The sequence below is a fragment of the Arachis hypogaea genome, chromosome 2, assembly GCF_003086295.3.
Source record: "Arachis hypogaea cultivar Tifrunner chromosome 2, arahy.Tifrunner.gnm2.J5K5, whole genome shotgun sequence".
NCBI lineage: Eukaryota > Viridiplantae > Streptophyta > Magnoliopsida > Fabales > Fabaceae > Arachis > Arachis hypogaea.
Genome location: NC_092037.1, coordinates 35,993,603 through 36,011,550, shown reverse-complemented (window position 1 = coordinate 36,011,550; position 17,948 = coordinate 35,993,603).

The window sequence follows — 17,948 nt, the reverse complement described above, 5'->3', positions numbered from 1 at the left end:
ATATGCTTTAAATTCTTTTTCTTCCAAGCCGAGTTTATCAAAGACTGTTTTGAATAAGATGTCAGCAGAACTCCCTTGGTTTATTAATGTACGGTGTAGGTTGGCTTTTGCCAATATGATGGTGATAACCATGGGATCATCGTGTTCTGTGATGATGCTGGATGCGTCCTCTTTAGTGAATGTTGTTGCCGGAATGTTGAGTGCTTTCTCCTCTCCTTCGACATGATATACTTCTTTGAGATATCTTTTGCGAGAGGATTTGGAGATCCCACCTGCTGTGAATCCGCCGTGTATCATATGAACATGTCTATCATATGAACATGTCTTTCTGGTGTCCGAGGTGATTGTTCTGTTCATTCGGTATCTTCATCCCTTCGTCTCTTTCTTTGATCATCTCGGGTGGCCAGGAATCGATCTAATTTTCCTTCTCTCACCAATTTTTCTATGATATTTTTTAAGTCGAAGCATTAGTTTGTGGAGTGTCCTCGGACTTGATGGTATTCACAATATTCCTTTTTGTTTCCTCCTCCCTTTTTGCCTTTGAGTGGCCGTGCTGGGGGGATTTTTTCTGTATAGCAGACTTCTTTGTATATATCGACCAGGGATGCCCTGAGAGGGGTGTAGTTATGGTATTTTTTTATTTTCTCCCCTTGTCGATCTCTTTTCTTTTGGATTCCTTGTCTTTGTCTCAGTAGGAGGCCCCCAATTTTGAGGTTTCCCCTAACCGAGCGTTTTCCTTCATGTTGATATACTTTTTTGCTTGCTCTTGCACTTCGTCTAAGGAGGTCATGTACTTTTTTGATATAGATTGGCTGAAAGGTCCCTCTCGTAGGCCATTGATGAGTCCCATGATGGCGGCCTCCGTTGGTAAGCTTTGTATATCCATGCATGTTTTGTTGAATCTCTCCATGTAGTTGCGGAGGCTCTCCCGATCTCCTTGTTTGATTCCTAGTAAATTGGGGGCGTGCTTGGCTTTATCTTTCTGAATGGAGAATCTGGCTAGGAATTTTTTATCTAACTCATCAAAGCTTGAGATGGACTTCGGGGGTAGGTTGTCGAACCATCGGATCGCTGTTTTTGTGAGAGTTGTTGGAAAAGCCTTACAGTGAACAGCATCTGGGGCATCAGTGAGGTACATTCTACTTCTAAAGTTGCTGAGGTGGTGGTTGGGATCCGTGGTGCCATCATACAGGGTCATATCCGGGAGTTTGAAGTCTTTTGGAATTTTGGTTTTCATGATTTTCCTGGTGAACGGGTCTTGGTCTTTGCGTGAATTTTCCTCGAGATTAGTCCGGGGGCTTTTGATTTGAGATCGGCTTCCAATTGATGTAGTTTTTCTTCCAACTCCCGACGTCGCTGCACCTCTCTTTGGAGATCTCTTCCAATTTCCCGTTGTTGTTGGGCTTCTTTTTCCAGTTGTTTTAGGCGATCCAGGAGCGCTTCTATCGCCCCTGAATTTGGTGAGTCTTTGTCTTTGTTGGTTTCCGAAGTGTTTTGTAGCGCGATATCCGCATTTTTGTGCGGTGTCTGATCCTCCAGACCTGAATCGTGGTCGTTGTCACGGTCGTCCACCATGGTGGTGGGATGACTTCCAGGTTCTCCAGCAACGGCGCCAATGTTCCGAGGGTTACCTGAAATTGTAGGTCGATCTCGGACGAGATCTTCTGTGCTGGTCGGAACTGATGCGTCTGGCTGGTGAATAGCGGCCGGAGCTGGTGCGTTCGACTTGTTGGACTGAATGTGCGCTTGATCCTTTGTCACTGAAGGGTGTGGGGTACCTGCAAGGGACTCCGATGCTTAAGTTAGCAAGGGTATTAAGCAGGTTTTGTAAAATCAGAGTATGAGTTATACCTGGGTGCTCCAGTGTATTTATAATGGTGAGATGTGGCCTTCTGTGGATAAGATAAGTTAGTTATCTTATCTTATCTTTTATCTTTAAGTGAGGTCATCTTATCTTTAAGGGAACCGCCCTTCTCGCTGTAGGCTTGGGCCGCTTTAAGATTTGGGATATGTTCCTCTATTTGGGCCCTTCCTTGGGCTTTCGTAGGGACTTGACCGAGATCTTTGGGAAGAGGTCGGGTTGTGCTGACCTGAAGAGGTCGGTCGCCTTGTCTGTCGAACATCCCGGGTCGGTCATCTCGACCCAGGGTATGAACAGGACACCAAACTTAATTCTTTGGTATCTTAATAAATTGGTTTCATCATTGTGTATTTACTGTGTTCATAAGAGTGGAATAACATCAATCTTTTCATTTTCTTTTAATTCCAACTCCTCTGAACTCATTAAATCATGTTCATGTTTTTACCAAAAGCATTAAGTGCTTTCAAATTGGGTGACTTGGGCTGCTATGTGCTCATTGGTGGTGGCCACACCAGACTTAATCTCTGGGCTTACTCTTCAAAATCAAACTGTTAATTGTTTGTAAGCCTAGATTAAGTGGGTGAGAGGCCACACCAAACTTAGCACTTTAGCAAGTTCTCAGCCCATTCACTCATCATTAGTTATGCATTCATCAAGTTGCAACTCCTAAATAGAAAGAAAAAAGAGAGTGTAAAGAAAATCTAACTATCAAAGCTAATATCAAACTTCCTAATCTACAATTGCAACTAATCCTAATTACTGAAAATTAAACTATCTAAAGCAACAGAATTTAAAATACTTCTAAGAAAAGCAATTAAATCAAAAAGGATAAAGTGTTGGGGTGCCTCCCAACTTGTGCTTTTTTATTGTCATTAGCTTGACATTCCTTTCTCTTTAGCTAAGCTTGTAGCTCACTCTCTGCTCCTCCAAGGAGCCTCCTAAGTAGTGTTTGAGTCTATGGCCATTGACAAAAAAAGTTCTCTGAGTCTTGTCCTCCATGAGCTCCACATGACCATAGGGAAACACTTTGAGTATGGTGAAAGGTCCTGACCATCGAGACTTAAGTTTTCCAGGGAAGAACTTGAGTCTTGAGTTGTAGAGTAACACATTCTGTCCTTCAGTGAACTCCCTTCTTGCTATCTTTTGGTCATGCCACCTTTCTGTGTTCTTCTTGTAGATTTTTGCATTCTCATATGCTTGATTTCTAAACTCTTCCAGTTCATTGAGTTGCATCAATCTCTTTTCTCTAGTAGCTTGCTCATCAAAATTTAGTAGTTTTAGAGCCCAGAAGGCTTTATGCTCCAATTCAACTGGCAAGTGGCAAGCCTTGCCAAATACTAGTTGGTATGGTGACATCCCAATGGGGGTCTTGAAGGCTGTCCTGTAGGCCCACAGAGCATCGTCTAGCTTCCTAGACTAGTCCTTTACTGAGCTTCCAACAGTTTTTTCAAGGATTCATTTTAGCTCTCTGTTAGAGATCTCAACTTGCCCGTCGGTCTGTGGGTGGTATGGAGTTGTCACTTTGTGTTTGACTCCATATCTGAGAAGGAGTGCTTCCAGTTGTTTGTTGCAGAAGTGTGACCCTCCATCACTAATGAGAGCTCTAAGAAGCTTATCACAACCTTGTTGTCATTTGTTGCAGTAGCTATGGCCTCTACCCATCTTGAAACATAATTAACAGCCACTAATATGTAGCTATTTGAGTAGGAGGTTGGGAAAGGTCCCATGAAAACTATCCCCCATACATCAAATAGTTCTAGCTCTAGTATGTATTGCTGTGGCATCTCATTCCTCTTGGTTAGATTACCAGCACTTTGACATTCGTCACACCTTGACACGATTTCCTTGGCATCCTTAAACACTATTGGCCAGTAGAATCCAGATTGAAGCACTTTTGCTGCTGTCCTTTCTCCACTGAAATGACCTCCATATGCTGATCCATGGCACTGCCATAACATTTCCTGCCCTTCTTCATGGGATATACACCTTCTTAGGACACCATCAGTACACTTTTTGAACAAATAGGGGTCATCCCAGATGTAGTGTTTGGCATCCTTGATTAGCTTCCTCCTCATGTGCTTATTGATGTTAGTTGGTAGTTCCCCAATAGCCTTAAAGTTAGCTATGTCTGCGAACCAAGGGGCTACTTGAATCATCATCAATTGTTCATCAGGAAAGCTTTCATTTACTGCTACTTGCTGCATTTCTTCTTTTTGTGGGATCCTTGAGAGGTGGTCAGCTACCTTGTTCTCTGCTCCGCTCCTATTTTTAATCTCAATATCAAATTCTTGGAGCAGCAGGATTCACCTTATTAGTCTGGGCTTAGATTCTTGTTTGGTAAGCAAGTATTTGAGTGCTGCATGATCAATGAACACAATTACTTTTGAGCCAATGAGATATGATCTAAACTTATCAAAAGCAAAAACTATGGCTAAAAGTTCTTTCTCTGTGGTGGTATAGTTCCTTTGATTCTCATTGAGGACCTTGCTAGCATAGTAAATAACATGTACTAGCTTGTCTTTCCTCTGTCCTAGAACAACACCAACAGCAAAATCAGATGCATCACACATTAGTTCAAAGGGAAGATCCCAGCTTGGTGGTGCTATGATAGGTGCAGAGGAAAGTTTCTTTTTGAGTTCATCAAAGGCTACCATGCATTCTCTATCAAAAACAAAAGGAGTATTTGAGACAAGTAGATTTCTAAGGGGTTTTGCAATCTTTGAAAAGTCCTTGATAAACCTCCTATAGAACCCAGCGTATCCCAAAAAGCTTCTAATTGCTTTTGACATTGCAAGGTGGAGGTAATTTTTCAATTACTTCCACTTTTGCTCTGTCTACTTCTATGCCATCTTTTGAAATCTTATGACCAAGAACCACCCCTTCAGTCACCATAAAATAGGACTTCTCCCTGTTTAAAACCAGGTTGGTTTCTTGACACCTTTTTAGCACAAGAGAAAGATGGTATAGGCAATCAGAATATGAGTCTCCAAACATAGAGAAGTCGTTCATAAATACTTCTACGAATTTCTTAATCATATCTGAAAAAATGGAGAGCATGCACCTTTGGAATGTTGCAGGTGCATTGCACAATCCAAAGGGCATTCTCCTATAAGCAAATACACCATATGGACAAGTAAATGAAGTTTTTTCCTGATCCTTGGGGTTTACAACAATTTGATTGTAGACTGAGTATCCGTCCAAGAAACAATAATACTCATGTCCTGCCAGTCTTTCAAGCATCTGGTCCATGAAGGGTAGGGGAAAGTGATCCTTTCGGGTGGCTTCATTAAGTTTCCAGTAGTCAATGCACATACGCCATCCGGTCACCGTCCTTGTGGGTATAAGTTCATTCTTCTCATTTGCCACAACAGTGATCCCTCCCTTCTTAGGGACTACTTGCACCAGGCTTACCCAAGGGCTATCTGAGATGGGATAGATCACCCTTGCTTGCCACAATTTCAACACTTCTTTCCGAACCACTTCATTCATAGTTGGGTTCAGCCCCCTTTGTTGCTGTCTTGAGGGTTTGGCATCCTCTTCAAATAAGATTTTATGCATGCACATTGAAGGACTAATCCCCTTTAAATCAGAAAGTGTCCAACCTATGGCATTCTTGTGTTGTCTAAGCACTTAGATAAGTTCCTCTTCTTGTTCCTTAATCAAACTTGAATTTATGATTACTGGGTGAGTGTTGTTAGCACCTAGATATGCATACTTCAAGCTGGGTGGTAAGGCTTTCAGCTCTACTTTTGGTGACTCTGCATCTTTGTTGTCTGTGGCAGTTGGCATGATTGAGTTCCTCATGGTTGCTTATGGTAGTTTTCCATCTGGTGCTTGCTCCAGCTCAATGTTTTCTTCACATTGTTCTTCTCCCATGACTTCTTGAACTATCTGTTCCATGGTGTCTACCAGCATGCATTCTCCTATAGGTTCTGTTCATACCCTGGGTCGAGCTGTCCGACCCGGGATGTTTGACAGACAAAGCAACTGACCTCTTCAGGTCAGGACAACCCGACCTCTTTCCAAAGAGCTCGGTCTAGTCATCAGAAAAGCCCAAAGAAGGGCCCAAATAGAGGAACATGCCCCAAATCCTAAGGCAGCCCAAGCCTATAGAGGGAAGGGCGGTTCCCATAAAAGATAAGCTGACCTCACCTAGAAGATAAGATAAGATAAGATAACTAACTTATCTTATCTAAAAGGTCACTCCATACCATTATAAATACACTGGAGCACCCAGGTATAACTCATACTCTGATTCTACTCAATACCTGTTTAATACCCTTGCTATCTTAAGCATTGGCCACCGACTACACCGACCTCAGCAAGGCCTGCCCAAAAGACCCTTATCCACTACCAAGCATCGATGCTCTAGTAGATGCCTCATCGGGATATAGAGTATCTCTCATTTATGGACGCGTACTCGGGGTACAACCAGATCCCAATGTATCCACCGGATCAAGAAAAAACCTCGTTTCTAACACCCAAAGCAAACTATTGTTACATCGTAATGCCTTTCGGCCTTAAGAACGCAGGAGCTACTTATCAGAAGCTAATGAATAAGGCCTTCTCAGATCACATCAGAAAAATCATGGAGGTCTACGTGGATGACATGTTGATAAAGACACAAAGTGAAGAAACATTACTGTCCGACTTGGTTCAAGTATTCGACACCATACGAAAGCATGGCATGCGACTTAACCCGGCTAAATACACCTTCGCAGTGGAAGCTGGTAAGTTCTTGGGCTTTATGCTCACACAAAGAGGAATCGAGGCAAATCCAGATAAATGCCAGGCCATACTCAACATGAAGAGCCCAACCTACGTCATAGAGGTACAACAACTCAATGGGAGATTGGCAGCCTTATCCAGATTCCTAGCAGGGTCAGCAATAAGATCCTTCCCTTTCTATGCTACTTTAAGGAAGGGAAAAAATTTTGAGTGGATAACGGAATGTGAACAAGCCTTCCGAGACTTCAAAGAATTCTTGGGATGGCCACCTATCCTATCTCGACCACGAGAAGGGGAACCACTCATATTGTAACTCGCAGTAGGAAGTCGAGCAATAGCCTCAGCACTAATTAGAGAAGACGAGGGTGGGCAACAACCCGTCTACTTCATTAGTAAAGCACTGCAGGGGTCAGAGCTGAACTACCAGAAAATAGAGAAGTTTGCCTATGCTCTCGTACTCACATCCCGACGACTTCATCCGTACTTCCAAGCGCATACCATTAAGGTTCGGACCAACCAGCCTATAAAGAGGATATTGCAGAAAACAGATCTAGTAGGAAGAATCCTACAGTGGGCAATTGAGTTGTCCGAGTTTGACCTCCAATACGAAGCGCAGACAGCCATCAAATCACAATACCTAGCTGACTTCATTGCAGAATTCACAGATGCCCCGGAGATCCCCATAGAGTGGAATATATACGTGGACAATTCCTCGAATAAAGCCGGAAGTGGTGCAGGTGTGATAATCGAAAGCAACCAAGGAACCCAACTCGAGCTTCCCTTAAATTCGGATTTCTGGCCTCAAACAACCAGGTGGAATACGAAGCATTATTAGCTGGCTTGAAGCTGGCTAGAGAAGTTGGAGCTCGGAAACTCAACATCTATAGTGACTCACAAGTCGTTACTTCACAAATAACAGGGAGCTACCAAGCCAAAGATCCTACTATGAAAAAATATTTGAATAAAACCAAAGAACATCTCGGACAACTCAAGGAATATAGGATCCGCCACATACCCCGCGAGCAAAACGCCCGAGCTGATGCACTGTCAAAACTAGCCAGCACCAAACCAGGGGACAACAATAGAAGCCTCATCCAGGAAATATTACAAAACCCGTCAATATCGGAAGAAGAAAAACTACTAGCCATAACAGGTCGGGATCAAGGATGGATGACCTCCATAATTAACTACCTCAAAACAGAAGCGCTCCCTACAGATTGAAGGGAGGCAAAGAGGTTAAAAAGGGAGGCACAGTACTACACTATCATAAACAACACCCTATACAAAAGAGGGATCTCAGCACCATTGTTAAAATGCGTACCAACCTCCAATACAAAGGAAGTCTTGGAAGAAGTACACAGCGGCATTTGTGGCAATCATCTCGGAGCGCAAGCTTTCACCAAAAAGGTACTACGGGCGGGATTCTATTTGCCAACTCTACGAAAGGAAGCTACCAAATTTGTAAAGACATGTCCACCATGCCAGAAGCATGCCAACTTTCACATTGCCCCGCCGAAAAAGCTCATCAGCGTGACCTTACCCTGGCCATTTGCAAAGTGGGGACTCGATCTTCTTGGACCCTTTCCCCAGGGATTGGGACAGGTCAAGTTCCTCATAGTAGGGGTAGACTATTTTACAAAATGGATCAAGGCAGAACCTCTAGCCAACGCCACTGCTCAAAGAAGTCAGAAATTCCTATATAGGAACTTCATTACAAGGTTCGGGGTCCCATAGTCCATCACCACAAATAATGGCACCCAATTCACAGATGCAGGCTTCAGAAAACTAGTGGCCGACTTGAATATAAAACACCAGTTCACCTCCGTCGAACATCCCCAAGCCAATGGACAAGCTGAAGCGGCCAACAAGGTCATATTGGCTGGGCTAAAATAGATACTGTAAGAAGCAAAGGGAGCTTGGGCCGAGGAACTTCCATAAGTCCTATGGGCATATCGAACAACCCCCCATTCTACTACGAACGAATCACCATTTCGATTAGCATACGGAGTGGAGGCAATGATTCCAATAGAAGTAGAGGAAGGGTCTCCTCGAGCAGTCCACTATAATGAACAAACCAAATCTCAATTTCAAAGAGAAGAGCTCGACCTACTTCCGGAAATCCAAGAAAGAGCTCGGATCAGAGAAGAAGCACTAAAGCGGCGAATGGCTTCCAGGTATAATCAAAAGTTAGTGCCAAGAGGTTTTGCTGAGAATGATCTCATCTTAATTCGAAATGATATTGAAACAACTTGACCCGGAGAAGGAAAGCTGGCAGCCAACTGGAAAGGACCCTACCGAGTCACAGAAGTACTTGGGAAGGGCTACTACAGACTGTCCGAACTCGAGGGACGAGAACTCCCCAGTCATGGCACGCCTGTAACCTAAGAAGGTACTATAGTTAGGAAAGATAAAAGGTCTCATCAGAAGATGCACTTTTTTTCCTGAAAAGGTTTTTTAATGAGGCATCAAGATTGAGATTTAATCCGACTTAATGGTATGAAAAACTCCTGCCTGTATATATTTGCACTTTCTTTAAATAAAATACATTTCAGATATTCTACGAATTCTCAAGACGCATTAATCTGAAGCATTCATCGTACGATTATAAAGCAACAGATCGAATAGAAAGTGAAGAACAGATTCACTATACGATCTTGATAGGAATGATCGACCGACAAAGGTGAAAACGCGATTCACCTAAAGGTCGATTAAACCAAGACAGAAACTACCATCTACAAATCGGCAAAGATGAACACAGAATAATGCAAGAAGTTATCGAAAGTGATCCCAAAAAGAACCTAACGAGGTCTTACGGATTGCTATATAATAACTTAAAAAGACTGGCCGACACTAAAAAGCCGGACCAAGTCAACCCAAGTTATCAGCAAATCCCTGGAAAGAGGTATGGCCAACCCTATGAAAGAGAAATTACTATAACTTAGAAGAGATTGACCTAACGAAGTCGGTCTCTTACAAGACAAGTTGTAAAAGTAATCCCTGAAAGAGACCTAACAAAGGTCCAAGAAAGAGGATTACAAAAACAACTTAGAAGAGATCGACCAAACGAAGTCGGTCTCCTACAAGACAAGTAGTAAAAGTAATCCTTGAAAGAGACCTAACAAAGGTCCAAGAAAGAGGATTACAAAAACAACTTAGAAGAGATTGACCTAACGAAGTCAGTCTCCTACAAGACAAGTTGTAAAAGTAATCCCTGAAAGAGACCTAACAAAGGTCCAAGAAAGAGGATTACAAAAACAACTTAGAAGAGATCGACCTAACAAAGTCGGTCTCCTACAAGACAAGTTGCAAAGGTAATCCCTGAAAGAGACCTAACAAAGGTCCAAGAAAAAGGATTACAAAAACAACTTAGAAGAGATTGACCTAACAAAGTCGGTCTCCTACAAGACAAGTTGTAAAAGTAATCCCTGAAAGAGACCTAACAAAGGTCCAAGAAAGAGGATTACAAAAACAACTTAGAAGAGATCGACCTAACGAAGTCGGTCTCCTACAAGACAAGTTGTAAAAGTAATCCCTGAAAGAGACCTAACAAAGGTCCAAGAAAGAGGATTACAAAAACAACTTAGAAGAGATCGACCTAACGAAGTCGGTCTCCTGCAAAACAAGTTGTTAAAGTAATCCCTGAAAGAGACCTAACAAAGGTCCAAGAAAGAGGATTACAATAACAACTTAGAAGGGGACCAATATGAAGAAATCGGTTATAAGGCGCTAAAAATAAAAGCCAGAGCAGAAAAACCGAAAAACAAATCGGACCCACACAGTTACGGCCTCAAAGGAATCCAAGCTACGAACAACAAGTAAGAAAGCAACCCAAAGAAGTCAAGCAGCAAGATTCCAAAACCAGAAGAGATACCATACTAAAGCACAATAAAAGCATAGTATGATAAAGCTTCAAAAGGCCACCGAAATCTACCTCGAAGCGCTACTTTTGTTTTTCAAAGTAAAAAAGTTGCCAGGCAGACAACTAAAAAAGTGTCAGCAGTTAAACAAAACAATAAATAGTTCAAAAGCCCACAAACCGGGCTATTTACACAAAATACTCAAATAAAAGGAGGTTGATGAGCGGATAATTTATACGCTTTTTGGCATTGTTTTTAAGTAGTTTTTAGTAAGTTCAAGCTACTTTTAGGGATGTTTTCATTAGTTTTTATGTTAAAATTCACATTTCTGGACTTTACTATGAGTTTGTGTGTTTTTCTGTGATTTCAGGTAATTTCTGCCTGAAATTGAGGGACTTGAGCAAAACTCTGAAAAAGGCTGACAAAAGTACTGCTGATGCTGTTGGAATCTGACCTCCCTGCACTCGAAATGGATTTTCTGGAGCTACTGAACTCCAAATGGCGCGCTCTCAACAGTGTTGAAAAGTAGACATCCGGAGCTTTCCAGCAATATATAATAGTCCATACTTTATTCGGAAATTGACGACGTAACTTGGCGTTGAACGCCAAGTACATGATGCTGTCTGGAGTTAAACACTAGAAACACGTCATGATCCGGAGTTGAACGCCCAAAACACGTTATAACTTGGAGTTCAACTCCAAGAAAAGCCTCAGCTCGTGGATAGATCAAGCTCAGCCCAAACATACACCAAGTGGGCCCCGGAAGTGGATTTATGCATCAATTACTTACTCATGTAAACCCTAGTAGCTAGTTTATTATAAATAGGACTTTTTACTAGTGTATTAGACATCTCTGGACGCCTAGTCCTTAGACCATGGGGGCTGGCCATTCGGCCATGTCTGAACCTTTCACTTATGTATTTTCAGCAGTGGAGTTTCTGCACACCATAGATTAAGGGTGTGGAGCTCTGCTGTACCTCAACTTTCAATACAATTATTATTACTTTCTATTCAGTTCTCTTTTATTCTTATTCCAAGATATACGTTGCACAACACTTTGATGAATGTGATGATCCCTGACACTCATCATCATTCTCACCTATGAACGTGCGTGACTGACAACCACTTCCGTTCTACTCTAGGCCGGGCGCATATCTCTTAGATTCCCCAACAGAATCTTTGTGGTATAAGCTAGATAGATGGCGGCATTCATGGGGATCCGGAAAGTCTAACCTTGTCTGTGGTATTCCGAGTAGGATCCCGGGAATCCGGAAAGTCTAACCTTGTCTGTGGTATTCGGAGTAGGATTCCGGTATTGAATGACTGTGACGAGCTTCAAACTCCTGAAGGCTGGGCGTGATGACAAACGCAAAAGAATCAATGGATTCTTCTACTCCAACCTGATTGAGAACCGACAGATGATTAGCCGTGCTGTGACAGAGCATTTGGACCATTTTCACTGAGAGGATGGGATGTAGCCATTGTAAAGGGTGATGCCTCCAGACGATTAGCCGTGCAGTGACAGCGCATAGGACCATTTTCCCGAGAGGATTAAAAGTAGCCATTGATGATGGTGATGCCCTACATACAGCTTGCCATGGAGAGGAGTAGAAAGGATTGGATGAATGTAATAAAAAAATAGAGATTCAAGAGGAGCACAGCATCTCCATACGCCTATCTGAAATTCCCACTATTGATCTACATAAGTATTTCTATCCCTTTTTATTTTCTATTTATTATTAATTTTCGAAACCCATAACCATTTAATCTGCCTAACTGAGATTTACAAGGTGACCATAGCTTGCTTCATACCAACAATCTCTGTAGGATCGACCCTACTCACGTAAGGTATTACTTGGATGACCCAGTACACTTGCTGGTTAAGTTGAACGAAGTTGTGAGCTTCTCTAACAGTGCCTGGAACTCTTTTATCACAATTTCGTCCACCAAGTTTTTGGCGCCGATGCTGGGGATTGTTCGAGTATGGACAACTGACGGTTCATCTTGTTGCTCAGATTAGGTAATTTTCTTTCAAAAATCTTTTTCAAAATTTTTCTTTTCTTTTTCGTTTTTCCAAACTTTCTTTTCGAAAAAAATTAATAAAAATCCAAAAAAAATAATAAAATCATAAAAACCAAAAATATTTTGTGTTTCTTGTTTGAGTCTTGAGTCAATTTTTAAGTTTGGTGTCAATTGCATGCTTTTAAAAATTTTTCTTGCATTTTTCGAAAATTCCATGCATTCATAGTGTTCTTCATGATCTTCAAGTTGTTCTTGAAAGGTCTTCTTGTTTGATCTTGATGATTTCTTGTTTTGTGTTTGTTTTTTTTCATATGCATTTTTCGTTTGTTAGAGTCCATGCATTAAAGATTTCTAAGTTTGGTGTCTTGCATGTTTTCTTTGCATCAAAAATTTTTCAAAAATATGTTCTTGATGTTTATCATGATCTTCAAAGTGTTCTTGGTGTTCATCTTGATATTCATAGTGTTGTTGCATGCATTATGTGTTTGATCCAAAATTTTCATATTTTGGGTCATTTTTATGTTTTTCTCTCTCATCTTTAAAATTTCAAAAATCAAAAAAATATCTTTTCCTTATTTTTCTCATAATTTTCGAAAATTTGAGTTGACTTAGTCAAAAATTTTCAAAATTAGTTGTTTCTTACAAGTCAAGTCAAAATTTTCAATTTTAAAAATCTTATCTTTTCAAAATCTTTTTCAAAAATTATATCTTTTTCCTTTTTTTATTTTTCCGAAAATTTCAAAAATCTTTTTTAAATTATTTTCAAAATCTTTTTCTTATCTTTATATCATATTTTCAAAATTACACTAACAATTAATGTGATTGATTTAAAAATTTGAAGTTTGTTACTTTCTTGTTAAGAAAGGTTCAATCTTTAAGTTCTAGAATCTTACCTTGTAGTTTCTTGTTAGTGAAGTAAGTAATTTTAAATTTAAAAATTAAATCTTTTTATCTTTTATCTTATCTTTTTCAAAAATTTTATCTTTTTCAAAATTTGATTTCAAAATATCTTATCTCTTTTTCAACTAACTCTTTGACTTTTTGTTTGTTTCTTATCTTTTTCAAAACCACCTAACTACTCTTCCCTCTCTAATTTTCGAAAATATCTCATCTCTTTTTCAAAAATTCTTTTTATTTTAAATTTTAATTTTAATCTTATCTTATTTCTAATTTTCGAAAATTACTAACCCCTTTTTCAAAATTATTTTCGAAATTTCCCCTATCTTTTCTTACTCTATTTAATTATTTAATTACTAACACTTCTCTTCACCTCTCTCAATCTAAATATCCAAACCCACTCTTCTTCATTCTTCTCCCCTTTCTTCTTCTACTAACATAAAGGAATATCTATACTGTGACATAGAGGATTCCTCTTTCTTTTCTTGTTTTCTTCACTTTCATATGAGCAGGAACAAGGAAAAAGGCACTCTTGTTAAAATTGATCCAGAACCTGAAAGGACTCTGAAGAGAAAATTAAGAGAAGCTGGTGGACGAAATTGTGATCACTTGTTCTTTCTACTTGTAGGATGTTTACTCTGAGGGCATTGTTTATTTTCACAACTCCGTTCAACTAACCAGCAAGTGTACTGGGTCGTCCAAGTAATAAACCTTACGTGAGTAAGGGTCGAATCCACAGAGATTGTTGGTATGAAGCAAGCTATGGTCACCTTGCAAATCTCAGTTAGGCAGATTAAAATAGTTTATGGGTTTTTGAAAAACAGAAATAATGAAAGGGATAAAGATACTTATGCAGGTTCATTGGTAGGAATTTCAGATAAGCATGTGGAGATGCTGTAGAGCCCAAGGACGCCTGCTCTCCTACTGCTTCTACTCAATCCTTCTTACTCCTTTCCACGGCAAGCTTTGTATAGGGGTTCACCATCAACTGTGGCTACTTTCATTCCTCACGGGGAAATATCCTGTGCGGCTGTCACTCGCACAGCTAACCAGTCTGGAGGCATCACCCATGGCTGATGGCTACATCCCATCCTCGCAGTGAAAACTATGCTAACGCACTCTGTCACAGTACGGCTAATCACCGGTTGGTTCCCGCTCCTACTGGAATAGAATCCCTCTTTTGCGTCTGTCACTAACGCCCAGCAGGTTAAAGTTTGAAGCACGTCACGGTCATTCATTACCGGAATCCTACTCGGAACACCACAGACAAGGTTGGACTTTCCGGATTCCCAGGATCCTACTCAGAATACCACAGACAAGGTGAGACTTTCCGGACCCTCATAAATGCCGCCATCTATCTAGCTTATACCACGAAGATTCTGTTGGGGAATCTAAGAGATACACATTCAAGCTCTGTTGCATGTAGAACGGACATGGTTGTCAATCACGCGCATTCATAAGTGAGAATGATAATGAGGGTAATCTGACTCATAACATTCATCATGTTCTTGGGTACGAATGAATATCTTGGAATAAGAATAAGAGAGATTTGAATAAAAGAAGATAGAATTTCATTAATACTTGAGGTACAGCAGAGCTCCACACCCTTAATCTATGGTGTGCAGAAACTCCACCGTTGAAAATACATAAGCAAAGAGTTCAGGCATGGCCGAATGGCCAGCCCTCTCTAACGTGATCACAGGATTCAAAATACAATCCAGGATGTCTAATACAATAGATAAATGTCCTATATATACTAGACTAGCTACTAGGGTTTACATGAGTAAGTAATTGATGCATAAATCCACTTCCGGGGCCCACTTGGTGTGTGCTTGGGCTGAGCTTGATGAATTCACGTGCTAAGGCATTTCTTGGCGTTAAACTTTGAGTTATGACGTGTTTTGGGCGTTTAACTCCGGTTCATGATGTTTTTCTGGCGTTTAACTCCAGACAGCAGCGTGTACTTGGCGTTTAACGCCAAGTTACGTCGTCATTCTTCAAATAAAGTATGGACTATTATATATTGCTGGAAAGCCCTGGATGTCTACTTTCCAACTCCGTTGAGAGCGCGCCAATTGGAGTTCTGTAGCTCCAGAAAATCCATTTCGAGTGCAGGGAGGTCAGAATCCAACAGCATCAGCAGTCCTTTTGTCAGCCTTCTTCAGAGTTTTGCTCAAATCCCTCAATTTCAGTCAGAATTTACCTGAAATCACAGAAAAATACACAAAGTCATAGTAAAGTCCAGAAATGTGAATTTAACATAAAAACTAATGAAAACATCCCTAAAAGTAGCTCAAACTCACTAAAAACTATATGAAAACAATGCCAAAAAGCGTATAAATTATCCGCTCATCAGAAGCTAAGTTACAACAATCTAAAGGTAACCTTTCAGAAATATTAGAACAAGAGAAGGAGATGGCAGCCGAAAATAATAATAATGCAAGGAGAATGCTTGGTGACTTCACAAAGCCAACGTCCAAATTTGATGGAAGAAGCATCTCCATTCCTGCCATTGGAACCAATAATTTTGAGCTGAAACCTCAGCTAGTTGCCTTAATGCAACAAAACTGCAAGTTTTATGGACTTCCATCTGAAGATCCTTATCAGTTTTTAATTGAGTTCTTGCAGATCTGTGAGACTGTAAAGACGAATGGAGTTGATCCTGAAGTCTACAGACTCATGCTTTTCCCCTTTGCTGTAAGAGACAGAGCTAGAATATGGTTGGATTCACAACCCAAGGATAGCCTGGACTCCTGGGATAAGCTGGTCATTGCCTTCTTGGATAAATTCTTTCCTCCTCAAAAGCTGAGCAAGCTGAGAGTGGATGTTCAAACCTTCAAACGAAAAGATGGTGAATCCCTCTATAAAGCTTAGGAAAGATACAAGCAGCTGACCAAAAGATGTCCATCTGACATGTTTTCAGAATGGACCATATTAGATATATTCTATTATGGCCTGTCTGAATTTTCGAAAATGTCATTGGACCATTCTGCAGGTGGATCTATTCACCTAAAGAAAACACCTGAAGAGGCTCAAGAACTCATTGACATGGTTGCAAACAACCAATTCATGTACACTTCTGAGAGGAATTCCGTGAATAATGGGATACCTCAGAAGAAAGGAGTTATTGAAATTGATGCTCTGAATGCCATATTGGCTCAGAACAAAGTGTTGACTCAACAGGTCAACATGATCTCTCAAAATCTGAATGGATGGCAACATGCATCCAACAGTACTAAAGAGGCAACTTCTGAAGAAGCTTATGATCTTGAGACCCTTCCATGGCAGAGGTTAATTACATGGGTGAACCTTATGGAAACACCTATAACTCATCATGGAGAAATCATCCAAATTTCGAGTGCAGGGAGGTCAGAATCCAACAGCATCAGCAGTCCTTTTGTCAGCCTTTTTCAGAGTTTTGCTCAAATCCCTCAATTTCAGTCAGAATTTACCTGAAATCACAGAAAAACACACAAACTCATAGTAAAGTCCAGAAATGTGAATTTAACATAAAAACTAATGAAAACATCCCTAAAAGTAGCTCAAACTCACTAAAAACTATATGAAAACAATGCCAAAAAGCGTATAAATTATCCGCTCATCACAACACCAAACTTAAATTGTTGCTTGTCCCCAAGCAACTGAAAATCAAATAGGATAAAAAGAAGAGAATATACTATAAATTCCAAAATATCAATGAATATTAATTTAATTACATGAGCGGGACTTGTAGCTTTTTGCTTCTGAACAGTTTTGGCATCTCACTTTTTCCTTTGAAGTTTAGAGTGATTGGCTTCTCTAGGAACTTAGAATTTCAGATAGTGTTATTGACTTTCTTAGTTAAGCATGTTGATTCTTGAACACAGCTACTTATGAGTCTTGGCTGTGGCCCTAAGCACTTTGTCTTCCAGTATTACCACCGGATACACAAATGCCACAGACACATAACTGGGTGAATCTTTTCAGATTGTGACTTAGCTTTGCTAAAGTCCCCAGTTAGTGGTGTCCAGAGCTCTTAAGCACACTCTTTAGCTTTGAATCACGACTTTAACCACTCAGTCTCAAGCTTTTCACTTGGACCTTCATGACACAAGCACATGAATAGGGACAGCTTGATTTAGCCGCTTAGGCCTGGATTTAATTTCCTTGGGCCCTCCTATCCATTGATGCTCAAAGCCTTGGATCTTTGCTGAAATTTTCGCCATTTTTTTTTTGCTGCTTTTTCTTGCTTCAAGAATCAATTTCATGATGTTTTTCAGATCATCAATAACATTTCTCTTTGTTCATCATTCTTTCAGTAGCCAACAATTTTAACACTCATAAACAACAAGATCAAAAATATGCACTGTTCAAGCATTCATTCAGAAAACAAAAATTATTGCCACCACATCAATATAATTAAATTAAATTCACTAATAATTTCGAAAATTATGTACTTCTTGTTCTTTTGAATTAAAACATTTTTCTTTTAAGAGAGGTGAAAGACTAATGGATTTTATTCATAGCTTTAAGGCATGGTTACACACTAATGATCATGAAGTAGAGACACAAAAACATAGATAAACATAACACTTAAAAACCGA